This window comes from Saccostrea echinata, unplaced genomic scaffold (genome assembly GCF_033153115.1).
Source record: "Saccostrea echinata isolate AGI-Se365-2 ecotype Australia unplaced genomic scaffold, CSIRO_AGI_Sech_v1 ptg000046l, whole genome shotgun sequence".
Lineage (NCBI taxonomy): Eukaryota > Metazoa > Mollusca > Bivalvia > Ostreida > Ostreidae > Saccostrea > Saccostrea echinata.
In genome coordinates, this window is record NW_026889795.1 from 8,681,378 (window position 1) to 8,704,984 (window position 23,607).

General features: G+C 33.5%; 2 long non-coding RNA genes across 2 annotated transcripts; both read left to right on the top strand.

Annotated features, from left to right (window-relative positions):
• The first annotated feature begins 14,340 nt into the window (after positions 1 to 14,340).
• LOC133201914 (uncharacterized) lies at positions 14,341 to 21,155 on the top strand. Its single transcript, XR_009723173.1, has 2 exons — positions 14,341 to 14,472; positions 20,330 to 21,155. It is a non-coding gene; the product is annotated as an uncharacterized LOC133201914 (long non-coding RNA).
• A 476-nt stretch (positions 21,156 to 21,631) lies between these two features.
• LOC133202234 (uncharacterized) lies at positions 21,632 to 23,362 on the top strand. Its single transcript, XR_009723227.1, has 4 exons — positions 21,632 to 21,677; positions 22,528 to 22,596; positions 22,902 to 22,972; positions 23,169 to 23,362. It is a non-coding gene; the product is annotated as an uncharacterized LOC133202234 (long non-coding RNA).
• Positions 23,363 to 23,607: the final 245 nt, after the last annotated feature.

Here is a 23,607-nt window from a genome sequence, read left to right on the forward strand (position 1 = left end):
CTTTAAACTTTACATAGCCTTGATAGAATGCACACTAAAATATGTAACAAATACAAGTACCGCTGTGCCATTAGAGATGTTAAGGCTTCGAATCTGAAGAGTTTTACATTTCTTTTGAAAGCTCAATATTCGGGTTGAGACTCCATGATTGGAAAAATATGCTAAAATTCTTAATACAATTGAACTGTATATAAGTCAAAAACATTCATTTTTCTTTTAAAAGTCAGTGTGTCGTTTATCTTTTTTTCACAAAAAATTGCGGTTGTAATTTATATTGACTCCATAACGAGGGCGGAAATCCTACTCTGAGAAAGAAAGAGGGGGAAACTTTGCTCTCGTGTGTAAATTCACCTCGGGAGGGGGGGATCCTACTCTAGGGTACAATTTCCGGTGTTAAAACTGAGTATGGGGGAAATCCTACTCTTCAACACCGGTAAAAAATCTCACAGTAAAGATCTTTTAGAAATGAAATATGCTACATAAAAAAGGATGATAAAAAAAAATATATCACACATTCACACAGTCAAATAACATTGCATATGACGTCAAGATCCCAGTTGGGGTGGGGTGGGGTGGGGTGTGTTTTTTTTTTATCATTAAAGGGTGCGACTGCAACGCTTAATGATATGCCAGTGTGTATCAGTAACCGTCGATTATGTAGATATTTGCCTGTTTCATTAAGCGCCGATGTTGCTCTGCATTTGTTACGCTTAATGATATAATTCTATCATTAAGCGGCGATTTAGCATTAAAGTTGAGAATGTCAGCTATTAATGCAATGATTTATGGCATTAAGCGTTGCAATTGCAAGGCTTAATGATATTTGTATCATTAAGCGGCTTTTTATGTTTTTGCAAAATCAATTATTAATTTTAATTCCTACCAAATAGAAATATATCTTTTAAAAGAATCTTTTCAATAGGTGTAATGAAAAAAAATGTTTAGTCAAAGAATTAAATATTTTCATTTAATCAATTATTTAATATTTAAAAAGTCTTGATAAAGTAAATTTCAAATTAATAATAAATAAATGTTGTTGTTCCGCTAGAGGAAAATAAGTATATAATATAAAAACCTTTTCCCCTTTTCATTACAACTCTACATTTCTTTATATTAATGTAGGACTCAGTCAAAGAGTGACAATCACAATTGGATTCTAATTTTGAAATGAAAATAAGTCTTTCATTACATTATTTACACATGTATTTTAGGTACCACATGCAAACTGAGATACTGCTTTTGGATAAACATTTCCTGTATTTATTTTAAAGCAAAATGAGCTGCTTTTTTTTTAAATTTTATTTTCTGTGAAAATGTGCTGTTGTGGTAAAATTGTATGTGACTTAAATCTTCGTGATTAATTAGACTAAAATACAGTGTTTAGATGAAAGATTTCTGTACGATGGAACACAGTATTATATAAAAAAAATAATATTGTACAGGACGACAATAATGTAATTTTGCTTCAATCGAATTTTGGTACATCACAAATAAAACTGAAATAGAGAGTGCAGGCGAACTTTTGGATGAGCTCTTGCAAAGCATATGTCATGTTCACAATACATCAATACCGTATATACTCGCCTATAAGTATTTGCCTATAAGTCGGTTACATTTTTCAGATTTTGGAGGAAACTTCCATTGACCCGCTTATAAGTCGGCACATCTTTTTGCAAGAATCTGTATCTAATTTCAAATTAATATTCTATTGCATCTACCTGTGTTTAAAAATAATATGTTTTGGGACATGAGATCAATATTTGATATTTTTTCCCATATATATAAAATATCATTCAAATCTGTAAGCATCTATGTTTTCAGCATATTGTAAACTTTGATCTTCTTTTCCTGCATCATTTTACGTCTTGATCTTTGTAAACAATTATTGTTTGAATTGTCACAAAATAATTTTTTTTCTCTTCAAGAAAAATACTAATTTTCTGTAAGTCGGACATAGAGTTTAGGACCAAAATTTAACTTTCAAAAATCCGACTTATAGGCGAGTATAAACGGTATACTAGACAAATCTAACATAAACATGTAAATGCTAATTAAAATGTCTATCTTGCAGTAATTAAATTGAAAACTGTGCTTGTATTTACTTATATTTAGTGGAGAAACAGGTGAAGTTTGTATATTGTTTTTTAGTAAAATCTCATTTAAATGTTCACATGGCTTGATAAAAAACCAAATGCAGACTCTTCATTTGATAAAATCCCCGTAATTAGGTTAATTAATAGATGTTTTGAAGCAGTACTAATCTTGGAAAAGGTCTTATCACTTTTAAGTAAATGATGTATGATCATATTAATAGAGTGATTATCATCTTTAGAATTTTAAAATACAATACCGAAGATCTTTAAAATTTCTAAACTTTGTGAGAATCGCAGTAATTTTGTGGTTTTTCGGATACTTTTCAACATAGAGCTGAACTCGTTGTGTCAAAGACAGTTATTTCAAATACTTAGTGAAATGACAGTCCTAACAAATTTTTCTTTATGTTTTTATCCTCATAATCTCCAATCCTTGGATGTCTCAAAATTAAATCTCAGTTCCGTCAAGTTCCAGAGAACGAAGTTTAACTGTATGATCCTTTTATTAAGCGCTAAGCGCATGCGCTTATTAGGAAGTCTCCATATACAGGAATTCATCAAATCAACTACCCTTATCGGCATGATGATTTTCTTAACACAGCTATCATCCTCTTTATTTCAATGCAGGATCTAGCGATGGAGACGAGTAAAGTAACAATATTCAACTGGTATGCTATTTCCAGAATTTGCCTTGATGAAAACTCGAGTTCCTAAGGACCAGTGATTCTCCAAAAGCTTGCAGCGTAAAACTGATTAAATTTACTGACAAATAGATTAGATCCGTGTAACAGTGTATGGACGAAAATTTGAAACAAATAACTAGAGGTTACATTCAATAAACCTTTGAATATTTCAGAGAAGAGAAGGATTTCTGGTTCCCTATTCGCTTTAAAAAGCGATTGAAGCAACCTTTCAAGAACATAAAGGAATATGAGGAAATCATTTTTCGGGAACAATATTTAGTGTTTATTTGGATGGTTGTTCATGTGACAAAAAGGCCACTTATAACGACGAAAAGAACTTCACTGTGCATGGATGCCATTAAGCAAAGAGTGGGTATACATAAATACCGGTATAACAGAGCAAATACGCCAGTCTTAATTTACTAATTATATGTTCATTATCACTTCTACCGTATTTGATGCTGGGCCACATCGATAAAAATATGATTTAGTGCGATAGAAACAAATTACTTAGATTGTTCGCAAATTCATGCTCCAAGAATTGTTATTATCTGATCTAAGTCTGATCATTGAAAAAAGGCATACTTATCAAGATTGTATTCATCAGAATACTTTTAACTAACTTAGCTTAGCCCATTTCAGTACTGCCAGTACTTTGATTAACCGTTAAGTGGTCAGGCGATCTGTTTTTCAGTGTCCTTATAAACCAAGTGGCAGATCACCTTTTAACATTATAGGGATTCCGTGTTCATCTTCTGTTATGGTTCGTGACAATTTTACTTATTAATCTGTATTTGAGTTAGCATGGTCATGCCATGGAAGTGACAGACGAGAAGCGTGTCTGATTGTTTCTGAATGGTGTCTTTTAAAAATGCATATATAGTCATGAAAGATGAAGGGATGGTGCTCAGACAGGTTCTATCACTGTTAAACTTATACATAGTTAACAGTCTGGGGCCTGGGAGAGTCAGGGTTCAAAGTTTAGTCTGGTCCACTGCACGTTCTTTGTTCCTATCTTCCTGACATTAATTTGTATGCTGAAGCAGTACGCCCTGGCAGGACAAGGCGTGAATATATATCTGATTAGAGGGTTCTCTAGTCTAATTGATCCCAACTCCCTTAAATTCCCATAGAAGTCGTGGAATGACAAGTAGAAGTGTTTGAGTCGATTTTATTATAAAAAGACAATGCTCTTTCTGGTACTTGACACTGATTATTGATCTATTGTAAGATATTTTGGTATTGGCCGGAGTGGCGCAGTACATGTACATGTAGTTAGAGCGTTTGCGCTAGAGTCGTAGAGACCGGTCCTTCAAATAAGACAGGATAAACCGAGGTCCCGTGTCACAGTAGGTGCTGGCACGAAAAAGATCCCTCACTGCTCAATGGCCCTAAGTGCCGAGTAAAGGTCTAAAACTTGCAGCCCTCCACCGACAAGTGGTGGCGTCTCAATGCAAATTCAGTGAAAAATTGTCGGAAGGGACGTTAAACAAACATATTTTAGTATAAAACAAATGTAGAAAATTGAGATGCTTGATAACCCCGCCCTTGTTAACGGTCACTCAGTCTAACATATTACATGTACTTGTATTTCTTGATACCAATTCTTAGACAAATATGGAAACAATTAGGCCTAATATGAATGATTTTTCAACCTCCTAAACTACTATCTTTTAAAATATAGATCGACACTCTGAACGATGGTCTTTTGATTGTGTCTACATCGGACTACCGAATACACTTCTAATGATTTTGAATTCCTTAGTTATAAGACAAAGAGTACTCACTAGTTAAAATCTTCTTTGATACAACTTGCTATTTTTCTACCCGATCTTCATTGCTGATGGGAAAGAAAACGCGAGGCAATTATGCGAGTCAATATTCGCGTTCAGCGGTCATTATGATAATAATGACCTTCAACGGACCAATCAGTTTTAAGTTTTTTACTACACTATATAATATTTGATATATATTGCATACATTATATATTCCTTACTTTATACAGAGCTCTCTTCTAGTGATTTTCTCTGGTTTAGAACATCATGTTGTCGAAATAATTCGCTTTTTATTGTGTCGCGATCGTTTGCCTGCATTCGGCATCAGTCAAGTGCTTGCACTCCGTGACACGGAATACTGTTTACATAAAATACGCTGCGATTTTTGGTGAAAAATACAGTAAGCAGGTAATCTCTTGAAGATCGATTGTACGTTGATTTACGTCCCGTAGAATTTTTCACTCATATAGAGACGTCTCCATATACCGGTGAAGGGCTTCAATTTTAGACCTTTACTCGGCACTTAGGGCCATTGAGCAGTGAGGGTTCTTTATCGTGCCAACGCCTACCGTGACACGGGGCCTTGGTTTTTAAGGTCTCATGTGAAGGACCTGCAACTTTCACTTCAAAGTGCCGAGCGCTTGGCAAAGGAACAGTTGCTTCCTATTTTTTATCGACTAAGGTCAGTCGCAGCCGTGATTCGCACACACGACTTTCCGATCACGGAGCTCTACCGACTGAGCTATCGTGACGATTCCTAGATTTGATAGGTCGCGGTTTATAGAGCGTAAACTGTTCCACCCAGGTAATATTAGAATAACTTGGGTAGCTATTAAATTCATTCCTTATATTTTAATTTTCCGTCATTAAGTGTAAAAAATAAGACAATTTCTCCATCAAAAATGCCTTCAAATTGTACGTATTTTAAACGTAACGTTAAGCGTTTTTTACGGAAGTCGTTGTAACGTAGGCAACCAAGGTTATACGATATATTCTATTTTTTTTATCCAACCAAATGACGCGTTACAACCAAAATTAAATTTTTATTTTATAAACACTGTATATAATCGAAAATCGACCTTAAGGCAGCTATGGACCTTACATTTCCTTGGGAATAAATGTAACATGAAGATCTGCAGATATGTCAAATTGGCTGTTACATTCATTTAATTCAGTTCTGTATTTGTACAATTGCAATTTCAATCATTGGTAAATGATTCACTAAACATCATTTACATCATGTAATGATGTTGGCATACAATCATCCTACATAATATGAAGGGCAGAGTAAAATATCAAATGATAATTGAGTACATCCATATAGTGTATATTTTTGTAAGTGAAACTGTATAGTGTATATAATATATATGCATACAGAGTCATGCATTTATACCCCAGTCCTGTCAATCATAACTATAGGATTTTAAGATTTCAAATTTTCACCAGCTAATGTTTCATATTTTACATTTATTACAAACCCTAAAACGTGCTACTACACCTCAGAAACGAACCGTACCGTTCCGTGCAAGAAACGTACCGTACCGTGTAAGAACCGTACCGTACACAAAACGAACCGTACCGTGCAAGAAGCGTACCGTACCTTGCACAAAGCGAACTGCACCGTACACAAAACGAACCCTTCCGTGCAAGATGCGTACCGTACCGTGCACAAAGCGAACCGTACCGTTCATGAATAATTTTTGAAATAATTATGCAAGCCAAGCCCCGATCTTGCAATGACCAATTACAGTAAGTATTTTTTTTTTATTTCTTTCGACGCAGCTCCCGTTAAAGAAGGATGGAAAATAACCCTAGAGATTCAAAATATTATTATTAAGTACCATGCATCTGGACTTACATCTGTTAATATAAGGAAACTACTCAAAACTAGTTACGACTTCAAAACAACTCAACAGAGTATGAGGCGATTCCTTATTCGCTATGCATGATCGGGTTGTGCTTGACTAACATTTTTTTCCCATATTAAATGCAGCATTGTAATATTTACGTGACACGTACAATTTATAATAAATAAAAGTGAATTAAATACTTTATCGTTTATTTCTGTAGCTTTTATCTACCCTACTCTTGTCTCTATGAACGTTCTCTGAAACCAGGACACATTTAAAAATGTATTAGGATTCTGTGCTATTTTCCGAAATCAAGTACTTAAAATCATTTTTTTATTTATGTAAGTAATAGTTTTAGGGAGAAATGATTACAGATTTAGCAAAAAAAAAAAAAAAAAAAATACGAACTAAATTGTCAATTTGAAACCGGACATGTTAAAATGTAAACGCCTCTCAATCACTAGAAAAAAAAATAAATTAAAGCGATGTATATATAAATAACATGTGTTGGTTTACACTCTTCTGATCAACCCAACATGTTATCGCCAATATAACATACTTCGATTGCCACATTTTCGCACGGAATTTTCAGTTTAATACACGTAATAAAAAAATGGATATATGTCATAATTAATTTTTATTTAAAGCATTTTCCCATTTCATTTGCTTTATTCACTGAAACCTGCAGGTAATGGAGTCTCAACTAATTTTTTATTTGTCTAAACTATTATTTTTATTCAAAAATCATCTTTTCAGTGGTTAAATATAAAAGGTTCATTCTTCAAGTTTGAAAAAAGTGTCATATGGCACAAATTGAAATGATAGAAATCCACAATTATAATTTGTGGAAAATGTGGCTAAAATGGTAAGAGAAAAGAAATTAATTTCCACTTTGGGGTGTTTCTATTGAAAACATTTTTGCATTTTTCACTATCAAGATCAGCATTGTTGCAATGCCATATAAATAAGTAAATCTGTATGTGGATGCAGGCAATACACACTTTACTTCTCAACATTCCTCAATGCAGGGAATTATTGATTTTGGAGAATGAATGCAAAGCTTTGGTCAACAATTAAGTCTCTCCATACTGGCATTATCTGACCTTATGATTTATCAATGCAGGCATTGGCCGACTTCAGTGTCTCTCAATGCAGGCATTGGCCAACTTCAGTGTCTCTCAATGCAGGCATTGGCCGACTTCAGTGTCTCTCAATGCAGGCATTGGCCGACTTCACGAGTTCTCAATGCAGGCATTGGCCAACTTCATGAAATCTCAATGCAGGCATTGGCCGACTTCAGTGTCTCTCAATGCAGGCATTGGCCGACTTCATGAGTTCTCAATGCAGGCATTGGCCGACTTCAGTGTCTCTCAATGCAGGCATTGGCCGACTTCAGTGTCTCTCAATGCAGGCATTGGCCGACTTCATGAGTTCTCAGTGCAGGCATTGGCCGACTTCAGTGTCTCTCAATGCAGGCATTGGCCGACTTCATGAGTTCTCAATGCAGGCATTGGCCGACTCCATGAGTTCTCAATGCAAGCATTGGTCGACTTCATGAGTTCTCAATGCAGGCATTGGCCGACTTCATGAAATCTCAATGCAGGCATTGGCCAACTTCAGTGTCTCTCAATGCAGGCATTGGCCGACTTCACGAGTTCTCAATGCAGGCATTGGCTGACTTCAGTGTCTCTCAAAGCAGGCATTAGCCGACTTCAGTGTCTTTTAATGCTGGCATTGATAATTCATTTCAGTTAGACTAGTGTAAATTAGTGTAGTCTTTGACTGACTTAAGATCGATATTTCTCAAACAGAGGTTTTTTGAAAATTCTTATTAGAGGCAATTACATGTTATTTTCACATTTCATATTACTAGGTGGCAATATCTTATAATAACCTTTTGTGCAGAAATATTAATTTTTTTTTACAGTCTATAGATAAAACATATTTATTCATGTAATTCAGCCAGCTGTTTTCCTCCTTTTTTGTTTCAAGTACCCGCCAGTGTATACCTGAAATTAAAAAGATATGCTTTTAATCAAGTTTGGTGTCAGGTACCAAACTTTAATTTAAACAATTTTATTGTATCAGAAATATAATTTTTGAGTATTTAATGTATGTTTTATGCACAAATCCATGTTCCATGAAATATCTTAAATTTTGTATATTTAATGTATGTGCTATGCACAAAAAAGTGTTCTATAAAATCGCATAATTTAAATGGTTCATTATTATAATTATTATTCATACTAATGACTTTCTCTTTGTCTTATCATCCAGCTCTTGGAGGGTTCTCTCTACTGGGTGAATGGAGGTGGGAGATTCACTCAATTCTCTCCTTATCAAGTTTTCCAAGGGAAAATTTATCTATGAAAATATTCAAACATTGAATAATACATGTAGTTAAAATCTTATAAACATCTAGGAGGATTTTCATCACAATCCATTTTCTGAGAGATATGCTGGTAAAATATGTTACCTGGAATTTACACATAAAGCCCAGTTTAATCTTTATTTTAAAAGAAATACTTAGTCCGTGCATGCTGTTCATTCAAGTTTTTTTTTTTCAAGAAACACTGTGCTGACGTCTTTCTATGCTTTTGTTATTTACTCTATATCATTTGAAAATTTCGATCAAATATTGTCATCACACGCGCACAGGTAAAAACTTAAACTTTGTATATTGAACCGTATCTAATCCCGTTAGTCCAGATATGCCTACATTCACACGTGTATCAACAGTTTGCTGTCTTCTACAGTAAGTCTACAATAATGAACCAGTTTTAATCAGCAGATAAGTAGAATTTCATGTGCAGTCAGCTTTTCTTCTGGATCTTCAATAAAAAAAAGTTTGCACATTGTAGATGGAAAATCTATGTAAAGAGGAAAACAGTTACGCGAACAAAAATTCAGTAATATTTTGCACTAATTGTGTGCACTTCTACCGATTACTTTTCAATGTATTTTTCCTAGTGAGCCAAACACCTAAGCAATCTATGCAAAAAAAAAAAAAAAAAAAAAAAAAAAAAAAAAAAAAAAAAAAAAAAAAAAAAAAAAAATTAAAATTTCTCGCAAATAGATATGATAATAATAACTTTTTTTGTTTGTTTGATCATTCGGTCAAAAGAAAAAAAATTGTTTGTTTGTTTGTTTGTTGTTGTTTTTTTTTTAATGAAGCAACAGCGACAAGAACGTCAAAAGAATGGTAGACGAAATGAAAGCATGAGGGATTTATAAAATCAAACTCATTTGTTTAAAAGTATGATAAGTGAATATTTAAAATAATAATTGTATTCAATTAGGAATATTAAAAGGAAAAAAAAAATCATATGTACGCTTATTCTTTAAGAAAAAAAAATACAGAAAGGCCTTTATGTCGACACAACCAAAATATTTTTTTCATCCTTGTTATGCAGTGTTTGTTGATATGTTCGATTTATTTCCAAGTTATTGAACCATAAGGCGATGGTGTACAAAATAAGATAATAAATAGACAATTAAAATAATTTAATTTTAAAAATTGAAAGTAGTTAATACAGAAAGTAAATTAAAGAAAAGATACCGTTAATAAGACGACTAGTTACATGTAATAACGAAAAAACAGCTGAAAAAAGAAAATATTTATACCAGCTTTAACTTAAAAACAACTTATTAAGAATGCTTGCGATACCGCAAAATAAAGAGATTATAATAAAAAAAATAAACGACTTTATGAAGTAGCCAATTATGAACTAAAGCGCACAGGCTCCGCCCACTTAATTTACATGCCGTTCACCAAAGCGTACCGATCATAAAATGAACCATTCCGTGCAAGAAGCGTACAGTACCATGCACAAAGCGAACCGTACCGTACACAAAGCTTACCGTTCCGTGCAAGAAGCGTACCGTACCGTACACAAAACGAAACGAACCGAAGTGGTGTAGTAGCACGTTTTAGGGTCTGTAATTCTTAGAATTTCTATATCTGTATTATTTAACTTTAATTTTGTAGAATGGTATTTTTATGCCCCCCGGGGTAAAGATCCCGGGGGTATATTGTTTTTGTCCTGTCTGTTTGTCTGTTTATCTGTTTGTCTGTTTGTCTGTTTATCTGTTTGTCTGTTTGTTTGTCTGTCTGTTGTCAACTTTAACCTTGCCCATAACTTTTGATTGGTTGGAGCTATGACTTTCGTATTTCACATGTGTATTCCTTGTGACAAGACCTTTCTTGGGGTACCATCATATTTGACCTTTTGATCTTGACCTTGGAGTTTGACCCACTTTTGCAAAATTTTATGAGACTTTAACCTTGGCCATAACTTCTGAACAGTTGGTGCTGGGGTTTCAAACTTCACATGTGTATTCTTTGTGACAAGGCCTTCCTTTGGATACCAACAACTTTGACCTTTTGACCTTGACCTTGGAGTTTGACCTACTTTTGAAAAACTTTAACCTTGGCCATAACTTTTGAACAGTTGGTGCTTGGGGTTTCAAACTTCACATGTGTATTCCTTGTGACAAGACCTTCCTCTGGATATCAACCTCTTTGACCCTTTGACCTTGACCTAGGAGTTTGACCTACTTTTGAAAAACTTTAACCTTGGCCATAACTTTTGAACGGTTAAAGCTAGTGCTTTCATACTTCACATATGTAATCCTTGTGACAAGACCTTCCTTTTTATACCAACCACTTTGACCTTTTGACCTTGGGGTTTGACCTACTTTTGAAAAACTTTAACCTTGGCCATAACTTTTGAATGGTTGGTGCTAGGGCTTTCATACTTCACATCTGTAATCCTTGTGACAAGACCTTCCTCTGGATATCAACCTCTTTGACCCTTTGACCTTGACATAGGAGTTTGACCTACTTTCGAAAAACTTTAACCTTGGCCATAACTTTTGAATGGTTGGTGCTAGGGCTCTCATACTTTACATATGTAATCCTTGTGACAAGACCTTCCTTTGGATACCAACAACTTTGACCTTGACTTTGATTTTTACTTACTTTTAAAAAACTTTAACCTTCGCCATAACTTTTGAACAGTTGCAGCTAGGGCTTCTAAATTTAACATTTTTTATCTTTTGGCCTGGATTTTGACTTGCATTTGAGAAACTTTAACCTTCGCCATAAGCTGCCATACGGGGGCATCAGTTTTTCACAAACACATCTTGTTAAATTTAAAATTGAATATTTTATTTCTCTGGTCTGACTACCTGTACAGTTGTTATTGTAGTTGGCAGGTGCTGCATGCATTTCACCCAGAGTTATCTACTCAAAATAGATACATCAATAAATTTCTAAACATGGTATATTCACTATTAAAACGATTCATAATAATTTTATAGTATGCTAATAAATTTTCAGAGGGTCGGTTTGTCCTTCAAACTCCTCCTAAAAGACTGAAGATATTAAGTTAAGATTTTCGGTGAAGGTAGACAAAAGAGTGTAGTTGTTCCATTTGGTATCTCGCCGGGGCTTGAAGTTAGGCTCAAAATCATCGTTTTCTTTCATATCGTCGTACTTGCAAACTTTGGTAAAACATATATACAACAGAAGTTGTGCAAAATGACATGATCTTTCATTTGATATTAAGGAAAAGGTGTGGCCTCTCAAATTAGGGTGCTCAGAGGCGCCAAAAGTATTTCAACTATAACAAACGATCAATATTTTGTTATAAATTACGGAAGCCGAAATGTTTATTTAACAATGAAAGGCATTGTTGAATAAAAGATTTCAGAATAATGTTCTAAACAATACTCTCCTTTCAATTTTTGCAAAACGGCCCCATTAAGGACTTGCAGGGCTGGTCCCTAAACATTTCTATTCTACATATCTTGAAAACGACAAGAAACTTTTGAATGGTTGTTGAACAAAAAGTCTTCAAAATCACAAGACATTTCATTATGATATCAAGAAAAAGGACTGAACCCTCAAATTCTAAATGAGGAGGGGCCGAAAGTCTGTAATCTCTAGCTCTTTTACAAACCAATTTTTTGCTATAATCAATAAAATAAAAATGATTATTTTGTTTATTTAAAAGATCTCTTACTACAGGTAGTGATACTTTAATCTCATGATAGGTTATTAAGGGTTTTTATGAACCAGAACGATCAATCTTTGATCATTGATTTCTAATAAAACCTAAAACATTTTGAAAAGAATTATTGATCATGATCAAAAGAACTTTAGACGACCACAGGAATGAAGTCAAAGGAAGCAATCATATCATTAATATGGACGAATATCTCATTAAAATCCATATTTGGACGGAGATATCTGATCTAGTTATTATTATAATAATTATTGTTATCATTTTTATTAATATTCAATTCACCAGCACCGACGTATCCATAAGATTATAATTGTAGGGTGAAGAAGAACATGAATACGTAGGAGAATTATAATGAATTAGTTTGTCTAATTCACCATTGGACAAACTACATGTAATCCAAAAACTGACATCTATTTGTGAAGCAAGGATGTACCTTATGATTTAAATTAAAAATATCGACATTATTATCTCTCTTTGAAAAAAAAATAATATTGCAAAAGGAGTAGATAAAGAAACAGTGATCTATCATGATAAAGTCTATCATTCAACAGGGGATGCTTACTCCTCCAGGGCAACTGACTCTACCAGGAGTTTCCTGGGGTCCGTTTTTTTGGCCTGTTCACACATTTGTATTGATTGTTGATTTTTGAGGTCGATCACTGTTCGTTATCTTCACTTTTTTCATACATGTCAGTTGATAGGTTGTTGTTTGTTAGAATAATTGTTTGTAAAAGAGGACATTATAACGACTATAGAATTTACTAAATGCTGGCATTAAACTTTTTTTTAATCCCTGTGACATAAATTTATTTGTCAGTATCATACCTCGTTTTGAATATTGGTCGTACTCATAGCACTTGAGTGTCGAATAAGTTGAGATATATAAACATTATTTGCAGGTGATTGTAGAACATAACTGCATAAATATGGAAAATTGAGGATGGAAAAGCTGAGGGCATCTCGTTTATAGCACAATTTAGTTGTTAGTGGAACCTTATCGTCTATAGACGGTAAAACATCTAAATATGAGACAGATGTGGAAGACTTTATAGGGTCTTTTATTTCGAGTTCACTGACATATATCGAGTCGACATATGAATTGAAGTTACTAATGCTAATTAATTAAACGCCGTAGATATATCTGTATGCCGAGTTGAAGGCCACAGAAAGTATTTTCTCCTTTTCATATAAAAGTTTTTTTCAATAAATTCCGCTTTATAGGGATTTGAAAAAAAATAGATAAACTTATAAAGGAGTACAATTACGCATCGAAATTCCGATAGATTGTTGGAAGACTCCAAATACTAAATACATGTTTCAATGAGGAACTCCACGATTCTTTTAATATCGACGTCAGAGTACTTGTGTTAAGAATCTGGATGTAGGTTTTTCCGAAGTATTTTTGAAGATGACCATTCACAAGATATGACGAATAAAACTTTTAATAAAGATGTAGTTGTCTATAAAATAAAAAAAAACAACTTTTTTTTTTAAATTGATCATGAGGAATGACCGTATACCGTGTAGAAAAGTCATACATTTTGATGTTGCTTACTTTTGAGCAAAATTGTTATTTTTAACTCTCTAAAAGTTCTTTAGGGTTTTAAAAATCCACGTTTAATTTACACCACTTATCAAAAATGCTGTAGCATAGAACTTAAGTTTTTTTCCTTTATCGTTTCTTTATAGCAGTCAATATTCAAAAAATATATCAATATTATTTTTTAAAAAATTCTAATCGGAACCTTAAACGCACACATATCTTGATAAATTGTTTCTGAAATAACGCCAAGTATAATAAAAAATGTGTGACATTACATTTTCTGCAACCCTTACACTACTTATTCTGTATGACATTTGTTTTTTTGTTTAAACATATATTGATTATCTCTCTCGGAAAACCCGTAAAATGGTATATGTATACTTGTTGCATTGCACATGATGCCCTGTTGTTTTTGTGAATCGCAAGGATAACAGATAACTTATTTCTACTCACCAAATATAGGACTTCTGTTGTGTTCTGAAGATTCTGTTACAAATCTGTAAGTTTAAAGTTACTCATAATTGCATAATGAAACTCAGTTTTAATATGGTATAGATTTCCTATGATCTCTTATTACTAAACGCACCACCACATACATGTATTTATTAAATTTTCAACCCGGATTTTGTAATTCATAAATGGAAAAATATTTTTTCACACTGTGAACTTACATCAAAACGATATTTTTCCACTGTGACAAATATGAAATAAAATACTCTAGATTTTTTACTTCCCTTCTTAAAAGTGTTAGATAAAAAAAAAAATTATAATTTTAAATTAATGAGAGCCCCACGCCCTTTCATACTTTAAAAGAACGAACACAATAACTTTTATTAACGAGTAATCTTAACATTGATCCAGATATTTACCTTTTATTTTTTATTAAACTTTGAAAAAAATGCCATGTTAATAATTAATAATTAATTAAATACCGATCGGAGTTTAAATTTTGTTCGGTACCGTCACATTTTACTCATAAATTAAGGTGGGATTAAGTGTGATTTAATTATTATGTTGTTTTTCTTTTCGCAATTATTGAATTTACTGCGTAGTTTTTGTGTTTTAGTTACTTACTTTAGTGATATTTCATAATTTTTCTGATATTGGTGTCCCTCGGATAATCCTCCTTGGTGTTATGTGCAGTATTCCGCCGTCAGGGTAGCTCAGTCGGTAGAGCGCTCGCTCCGTGATCGCAAAGTCGTGTGTTCGAATCAAGGCAGCGACTGACCTAAGTCGATAAAAAAAAAAAATAGGCAGCAACTGTTCCTTCGCCAAGCGCTCGGCAGTTTGAAGTGAAAGTTGCAGGTCCTTCGGATGAGACCTTAAAAACCGAGGCCCCGTGTCACAGTAGGCGTTGGCACGATAAAGAACCCTCAATGCTCAATGGCCCTGAGTGCCGAGTAAAGGTCTAAATTTGAAGCCCTTCTCCGGTTATGGTGACGTCTCTATATGAGTGAAAAATTCTCGAACGGGACGTAAAACAACATACAATCAATCAATCATGTGTGCAGTATTCCGAGTCCCATTTTTGGGATAAAACCAACAAAAATTTGGATAAATATAAAGTTTCGATTAAAAATAGATTTGAAGTATCCTTCTCCGAAACTTTGTCATCTATTTCTAAATGTTCTGCCAAAAAAGTGTAAAAACCTGTGATGTTTGATTAAAATCTACACTTTTACTAGCTATCTGACAAAGCTTCTGTACCAAAATTAAGGAAATCTGAACTGTGGTCGGTTGACAGAGGATGCTTAATGCTTTATGGCACCTGATCCCACCTCTGATGTTATTAGATGTCCGTGTTTGCTCTGCTCCCGATTTATATTGTTTCAATGGACTTTTGAGCTTGATTACTGCTCGTTATCTTGAAATTTTATCTGACATGACCTATGGAATAAGTATATAAGTTGTTGGTTTATTCATGTTGATGAAACCATGGGTTCATTTAATAAAGGAATATCGGGTCATAGATTTCAAACTTACATCGGGGACCATCAGCTTCTCTAAAAGCATTTTAATTTACCTGATCATTCTGAAATTTAGAACTCTATAAAAGATTTCCCATCATACTAACAGCCCATCATTGAGTACATCTTTCCGTAGACAACAAGAAGAATTCTGGATAAGAAAACTAGGCGCCTTTCCATATGGTAGCAATGACCATGTTGATAGTGTTGGGGATCTTTTAAGTCATCAATGTAGCAATGTGAATGTGATGGGACTTTTTAACAATACAGAGAGATGTAAGCATAATCATGGACTGCGGTCTTTCACTAAGCCTTTTATACACGATGTCTCTTTTTGGTTCGCTACTACCTCGCCTAAATAATCAATTAGGTCTTCGTCACAAAGTTTAAAATGGTCTATTTGAAAAGGCAAAGGAAAGTCTACACTTGGACTCTTCCATACCAGAATACAGACTTGACCTGTGATTATGGATATGGCAAAGCACAGGTTCTGTTTTTTAAACAGCCAGGTTTAAGGAAAAGAATACTTCTTAAAGGTGCATAGACACAGATTTGAAGTTTATATTTTCTCAAATTTTCTGTATAATATCACAACTTATATGTTGCTATAGCATTCAAACGAAAATGAAATAAAAAACTTATTTAATCTGGAAATTATTGAAACTACGAATTTCGGGAGACGTTTGATTAACACATCCTTGCAGTTTCACAAATTTTAACTTTATCCTTAATATTTAAGAAAAGTAGCAATTTTGTTGTGTATTCATGAATAATATTTAGGGATGTCAATTTTGTCAATAATTCATATTCGAATATTCAATGAAAGTATTCGAATATATTCGAATATTCGATAAAATAAATAAAATCTGTATTATTTTAAATATGCATCATCCTACAATCATGAAAGTTTTAGCGTAGGTATACTTATATTGGAAGTAAAATTGTATGAAGACTTTTTTAAGTGTACAATAAGAAATTTCATTTGATATTTGTCAATGTTTGAAATAAATAATTGATTTAAATGTAGAAAAGTATAATTTCAACAAATGAAACATGCATATGTGTATTTATAATAGCTCCAACTGAGGAAAAGTATAATTTCAACAAATAAAACATGCATATGTGTCTTTATAATAGCTCCAACTGAGGAACCATTCGTCTTATAAAAGGCAAGATAATCGTAACGGTATACTGTTCAGATTTCAATACGTGTAATGAATTACAATTATCTACCTAATAAGAGATATGATTATAATCTTTGATACAATGTAAACAAATATTTCCATGGACAATTTTCCTAGGTAATTAACTAATTTCCCGATAATGAATATAAAATTCAGGATTATGTACAACCCGAGATAATCAATTAATTTAAGCCCTTTACAATATTAATAACAGACTAATTCTATCGGACATTCATTCAATGATCAATTAATTTATACTCCACGCCTTTTAGACATTCTAAGATTTCTAAGAAAGTACTTTTGTATTATACATAAAGCATTATTGTACAATTCTTTAACACCTTACTCAAAACAAAATACATGTAATTTAGTAGATCTATAAGATAAGAAAGTAGTGAAAGAAATCAGGCGATCGAAATTGATCGCTAGTAAATTAAACAGGGATAATTCCAGCACTGTTCTAATCAAAATTATTAATCACAGTATTTCTTTTTATGAAATCTGAAAAACACCGAATATTCGAATCTTAAATTCATATTCGAATATCAACTCATCGAATGAATATTCGAATGTCCGAATATTCGTTGCCATCCCTAATAATATTACATCTATAATCCAGAAAATTCAGATTAAAAATGTGCGAAAGCAAAACCCACTCACTTAAGTATTGTCAGCCCGTGCTCAGTGTTGTGTAGTTGTGTACAGAGTATAACAAATTGAACACACCCGTGAAACGTAAACTGTTTTTGTAAACAGGGCACGAGCTCTGTTGTTGTTAATGTTTACGTTTCACCGGGTGTGTTCAATTGTTAAACTCTGCACACACCACTGAGCACGGACTGACAATACTGGTGAGAGGATTTTGCTTTCTACATTTCCACTCTGAAATTTCTGCATTATAGTTTTGATATTCTTCATTAATAATCAACAAAATTGCTACTTTTCTAAAGTAATAAGGATAAAGTTAAAATTTGTGATAGTGCAAGGATGTGTCTATCAAACGCATCTAGAAATTCGAAGTTTCAATAACTTCCAAATAAAATAAGATTTATTTCAAATTTTCGTATGAAATGCTAAAGCAACATACAAGTCATTAAATTATACAGAAAATTTGAGTAAATATTAACTTCGAATCTGTGTCTAAGCACCTTTAAGAAACCCGTCTGCTCCTTAAACCTAAATCAGCCAACAAAAAAGATTTACTTTGTAAATACAAGTAATTTTCATAATCACAATAGGGTCCATTTCTGTATTCCACCATATTTCAAGTTAAAGTCCACAAGTTCCTCATAAATATCCATCGACTATTGCTTCCAAACTTTTTAATTGCTTAAAAAGAGCCTAGATATCGAACATCTGAAACATAAAACTCCTGCGTGTTCATGTTCTTTTTCATCTTACAACTATAGTCCTTCTGGACATGCCAGTGTTGGTGACACAAATATAGTTAATAATACGGCCCTAAAATTGCTTAATTTAAAGGGCCAAAATTTAGGGAACCCCAATCTTTCACCGTACATCAATATTTCGTAAGTATTATGAGTTACGCCAGGTAATGGGCCAAACATAACAATGGACCTTGTCACTTTGTAGGAATAGATTAAAAGTATCAGATGGATGTTGTAATCTCGCATTAAGCGATTGAGTGGCAATATGAAGACCATCTATCTTTGTCTTATCTGTCTTCTCTAGTTCAGAAGTGAAAAAAAAGAATTAGATTACAAGATCATTATATACTGGCCACAACTGACAAAGCAGGTAACAAAATTGCCTTCGTTCGTAAGGCTCGTTGTTTTAATCGTGTTTTTTTTTTATTCCAACATTCAAACTGAGTTTGACTTAAGCTTAGTACAAAAACCATATCTGCTTGAACTTTTAGTAAGGCGTGACAATCTCGGCGATACATAATTAGCGTCTCTCAAATGGTGACCTAGATTCTCATTGGTTAAGAAATTCATAACATTAGCAACTTTAGATTGTTGTTAACAAACAATGAAATGACATAAGCCATACCTCTTTACTGTAAGAAACGATAAAACCGGTAAATTTCAGTGTTGTTGAGCTAATCTGGCAACCAATGAGAATCTAGGTCACTATTTGAGAGACGCTAATTATGTATAGCCGAGAATATCACGCCCTACTTGAAAGTTCAAGCAGAAATGGTATTTGTACTATCATACCTATACTGGATTCCTATCCTATAAAATCAACAATAGAGTTTAAAGATTTGAATAGCAATAAAGTACAAAAGAATACAACAGTACCAAGCAGAGGTCTGGAGAGCGAGCTCACAAAATAATTCCCCGTTGCATTTTTTTTAAGTGCCTATTTGCAATTTTGTAAATATGACCTTGAACTTGTTGAAATTACATTGGTAAAAAATACGACACATCCTCTGCTCATAAGTAATCTTTGAATGAAATATGGAAATCCAATAATTCTCCGTTAGAAAATTAAAGACCTGTCTCAAATTTCTTCAACTCGACATTTCGATATATCGACGACGTATTATCAATTAACAATAGTTACTTCCATTCATATGTCGACTCGAAATATCCCAGTGAGCTTGAAAAAAAACATACCATAGAGCCTGACACATCTGTTTCATATTTAGATATTTTACTAGAAAAAAACGTTCATGGTAACCTAACAACAAAGCTTTATGATAAACGTGATGACTTCAACTTTTCTATCGTTAACTTCCCTTCCTTGTGTAGCAATATACCCTTAACACTTGCATATGGGGTTTATATCTCTCAGTTGATTCGATACGCAAGAGAACTACGTATGAACAATTTCTTGAACGAGGCAAGCTATTGACAAACAAGTTGATGAAACAAGGATATCAAAAGTCTCGTTTGAAGTCATCATTTCGCAAGTTTTATGGTCGATACAATGACCTTGTCAGCAAATACAGTCTATCATTGAGTCAAATGCTGACTGACTTTTTTCATACTAATTGTTAGGCCATTATTTATACACTGAAATGTCTACAGATTTTTCCTTGTTTTTATTTCGCCGATCATGTCAATGAGCACACGGCGGGTGTAACCGATCGGGAGGGAATGCTCACTCCTCCATGGCACCTGATCCCACCTCTAAATTTTGAGGTCCGTGTTTGCTCTGCTTCTAATTTGTATCGTTTCATTGGACTTTCGAGATTAAATACTGTTCGTTATTTTCTTATTTCATTCTTTGCTTTTAGATATCAAAATAAAAGATGGACTACTTGACACAGAAATGGAAGCTGTGGTATAAGTCCTTGGACGTCAACCTCGACGGGAAGATCTCGCTGGAAGATGTCGAAGAGTCCCGAAATAAATTTACGGAACTTCACCATCTTTTTGGCGACAAGGCCGACTCCGTCAAGGCAGACATCAAAACTGGTGGATAACATACATCCTGAACGGCAAAGATCAAGTATCTGAAGAGCAATTTATTTCTAGTGTCACTGTCACTTATGAAAAGGACAAGGAAGACTTCAAGGCCAACATACAGAAATGTTTTGAAGCGATTTTTAACGTCAGTGATACAAATAAAGATGGCTCCATTGACCTTGATCAATTCATTCTTATTTTTAAGGCCTTTGGACACAACAAAGAGGACCCTGTTCGAGAGGCCTTTAAACTTTTTGATAAAGAATTGGTGCCAGTTGGAGAGATTGTGACAGCCTGGGTCCAGTTTGTGACCGACGAAGACAGCACAAAACGTGACGTCATGCGCGAAGTTTTGGAATCCGCAGTTTAAGCAATAAATATGACGTATAACATGACTCACGTCTACTTTTCATCTAGAGACAAGGAATATCGAAAGAAAAAAAAAACGTTTTAATGTCCATGCGCATTTCTTTTACTGACTTTACTTGCTCGAACACTCAGCTGTGTGATCAGGTGGCATGATTATAAAGAATTTGGGAATTAAGTCTCTCTCTCTCTCTCTCTCTCTCTCTCTCTCTCTCTCTCTCTCTTCATACTCTGCTCTGATCTTTGCTTTTTACTATGATTTATTTGAATAAATATGGTTTTAACTGACCCGTGTGTATTTCATTATTCACATTTACATGTAATCGGTAGCAGATATTTATGTTTAATATATCGATTATCTGTAGACATTTCTTTGAGGTACAGGTGAAGGCATCCTCAGACACATAGCTAAAGCAGCAAAGGTTACCACGATAAAAAAAAAAATCTGTACGCAGTACAGTTAAGGCTACCCATGAAACTTTTATGGTAATGAGGTCATAATGAGGTTTGACGTCATGACAGTCGCTCCGCCCTGATATACCTATATAAGGAATTAGAGCTCAAAATAACTATTTAACGACAATTGCAAGAATTTGTAACAAATGTCCGTATTCTTGTCTTTAAATAAATTAGAAGTAGTGATTTTCTCTTGTTTAGAACATCATATTGTCGAAATAGTTCGCTTTTTATTGTGTCGTTTGGCTGCACTCGGCTTCAGCCAAGCGCTTGCACTCAGTGACACGGAATGTTGTTTACATAAAGGACGTGGAGACAGCAGCTGAGATTTGCGGTGGAAAATACAGCAAACAGGTAAATCTTTTAAAGAGAACAGTAATAAAGTAACAGATTTATGGTTTGTTTATCAGATGAGGCAGATATTTAGAGAAATCATGGACTACTGAGGCTATTGCACCCCACCTCTCTACCCTGGGCAGCTGCAGGGGTTTTCATATTTAGATTCGTATATTATGTACGCATAGGTATCAAGATTTTTACATATTATTGTTAACATCAATATGAAATAATCGAATGTGTATGTATAATATGTATACATGTAGGAAGATATATTGGCAGTGCCCAGGAGCTGTGTCTACCCCCCCCCCCCCTTACACACACAAACATGATATGAAGTTGCACAACAACAGTTTAATTTGCACTGAATATGCAATTCCTTGTCGTTCAACTAATTTTTGAGAGAATGTAGGCTATGTATCATGGAGATCTTCAGGCATGCAAAAGTTTGCTGTTAAATTTATTAAAATTAATTATTGTTCAATTTCAATCATTGATAAAAGATTCACTAAACATATAATTATGTTGACATACAATCATCTTATAATATGTAATTTGAAAAGGAAAGCAGGATATCAAATGATAATTTAGCACATCCATAAAGTGTATATTTCTGTAAAGTGAAACTGTATTGTGTATGTAATATACATGCATGTATTCATTTTATACCCCAGTCCTGTAAATCAAAAATAGGATTTAAAGTTTAAATTTTCACCAGCTAGTGTTTCATACTTTCAAATAGTTCTTAGCATCTGTATTATGAAATTCTAAATCTGTAGAATGATATTTCTAAATTTAAAATTGAATATCATGTTATTTTATTTTTTCTGGTCTGAATACATGATGTACAATTCTTTCATCATTGTAGCTGTCAGGTGCTGCATGCATATAATCCAGAGTTATCTACAGAAAACATATGCAACAATTTCTAAACATGGTATGTTCACTATTAATATATTTCACAATAATTTTATTGTATGCCAACATAATAGTTTTTCAATTTTGAACAGATGCAAGAATTTCATTTATGAATTTGTTTCCTTTAATCAGTTATTTTCCAAGCTTAAATTGCTAAATTGCAAATGGCAGAGTTTTAAAATTCCCAGAGAAGTTTTGTAACAAAAGATTTCATGAATTTTAGAAAATGTTATATTACATGGTTTGTTTTGCACATTGCAGTGCCATTTATTTTAACTAATATGTATTTGACTCATTACATTTTTGGTATATTTTATGTTACAGTAGCTGTTCACAAAGAATTTGAACCATTCCAGTGTTGACACAGGCAGCAAGTGTATGGACCAAGTAAAAAGGTATGCTTAATGATATCAACAACACATATATTCATGGCACTATTATTTTAAAAGTTATTTTAATAAATAAAAACAGCAGAGTTACAGATATTTGATACATTTTTATGTGATTTCATTAGATTTTACTCATTACATTGTTTCAAGTTTTACTGTTTAAATCACCAGCACACTTAATAATATTTCATTTTATTTTTAGAATGGATTTTATCCCAGAGTACATGTCTTGATGGAAAAACTATGCACCTGCTCAGAATTACCCTCACAGCCTGGCTTTGTATGGGAGAAGCTGTAGTTATTAAATAAATTTACTAGATGAATAATACTTTAACTGTTATCTTTCAATGGCAACAGTGATATGAATGTCAGCTTTTAAGGCTGTAAAGGTGTGAAAATCCAGACTTGCATGAACATGGTGTTTTAGATACATTGAACCAAATAAAGCCTAATATTGGCATAATTACATATTTATCATGATCACTTGTATCAAGGAAGTATCTATTTTCTGATTACATTTTTATATCATTTAGCTCGGGTGCTTTAATTTTTTTGGAGAAAATATCAATCCCTAAGCTTTTATACACAGACAAGTTTATCACGGGAAAAGACCCCCCCCCCCCCCCCGCCTTTTAAAAAAC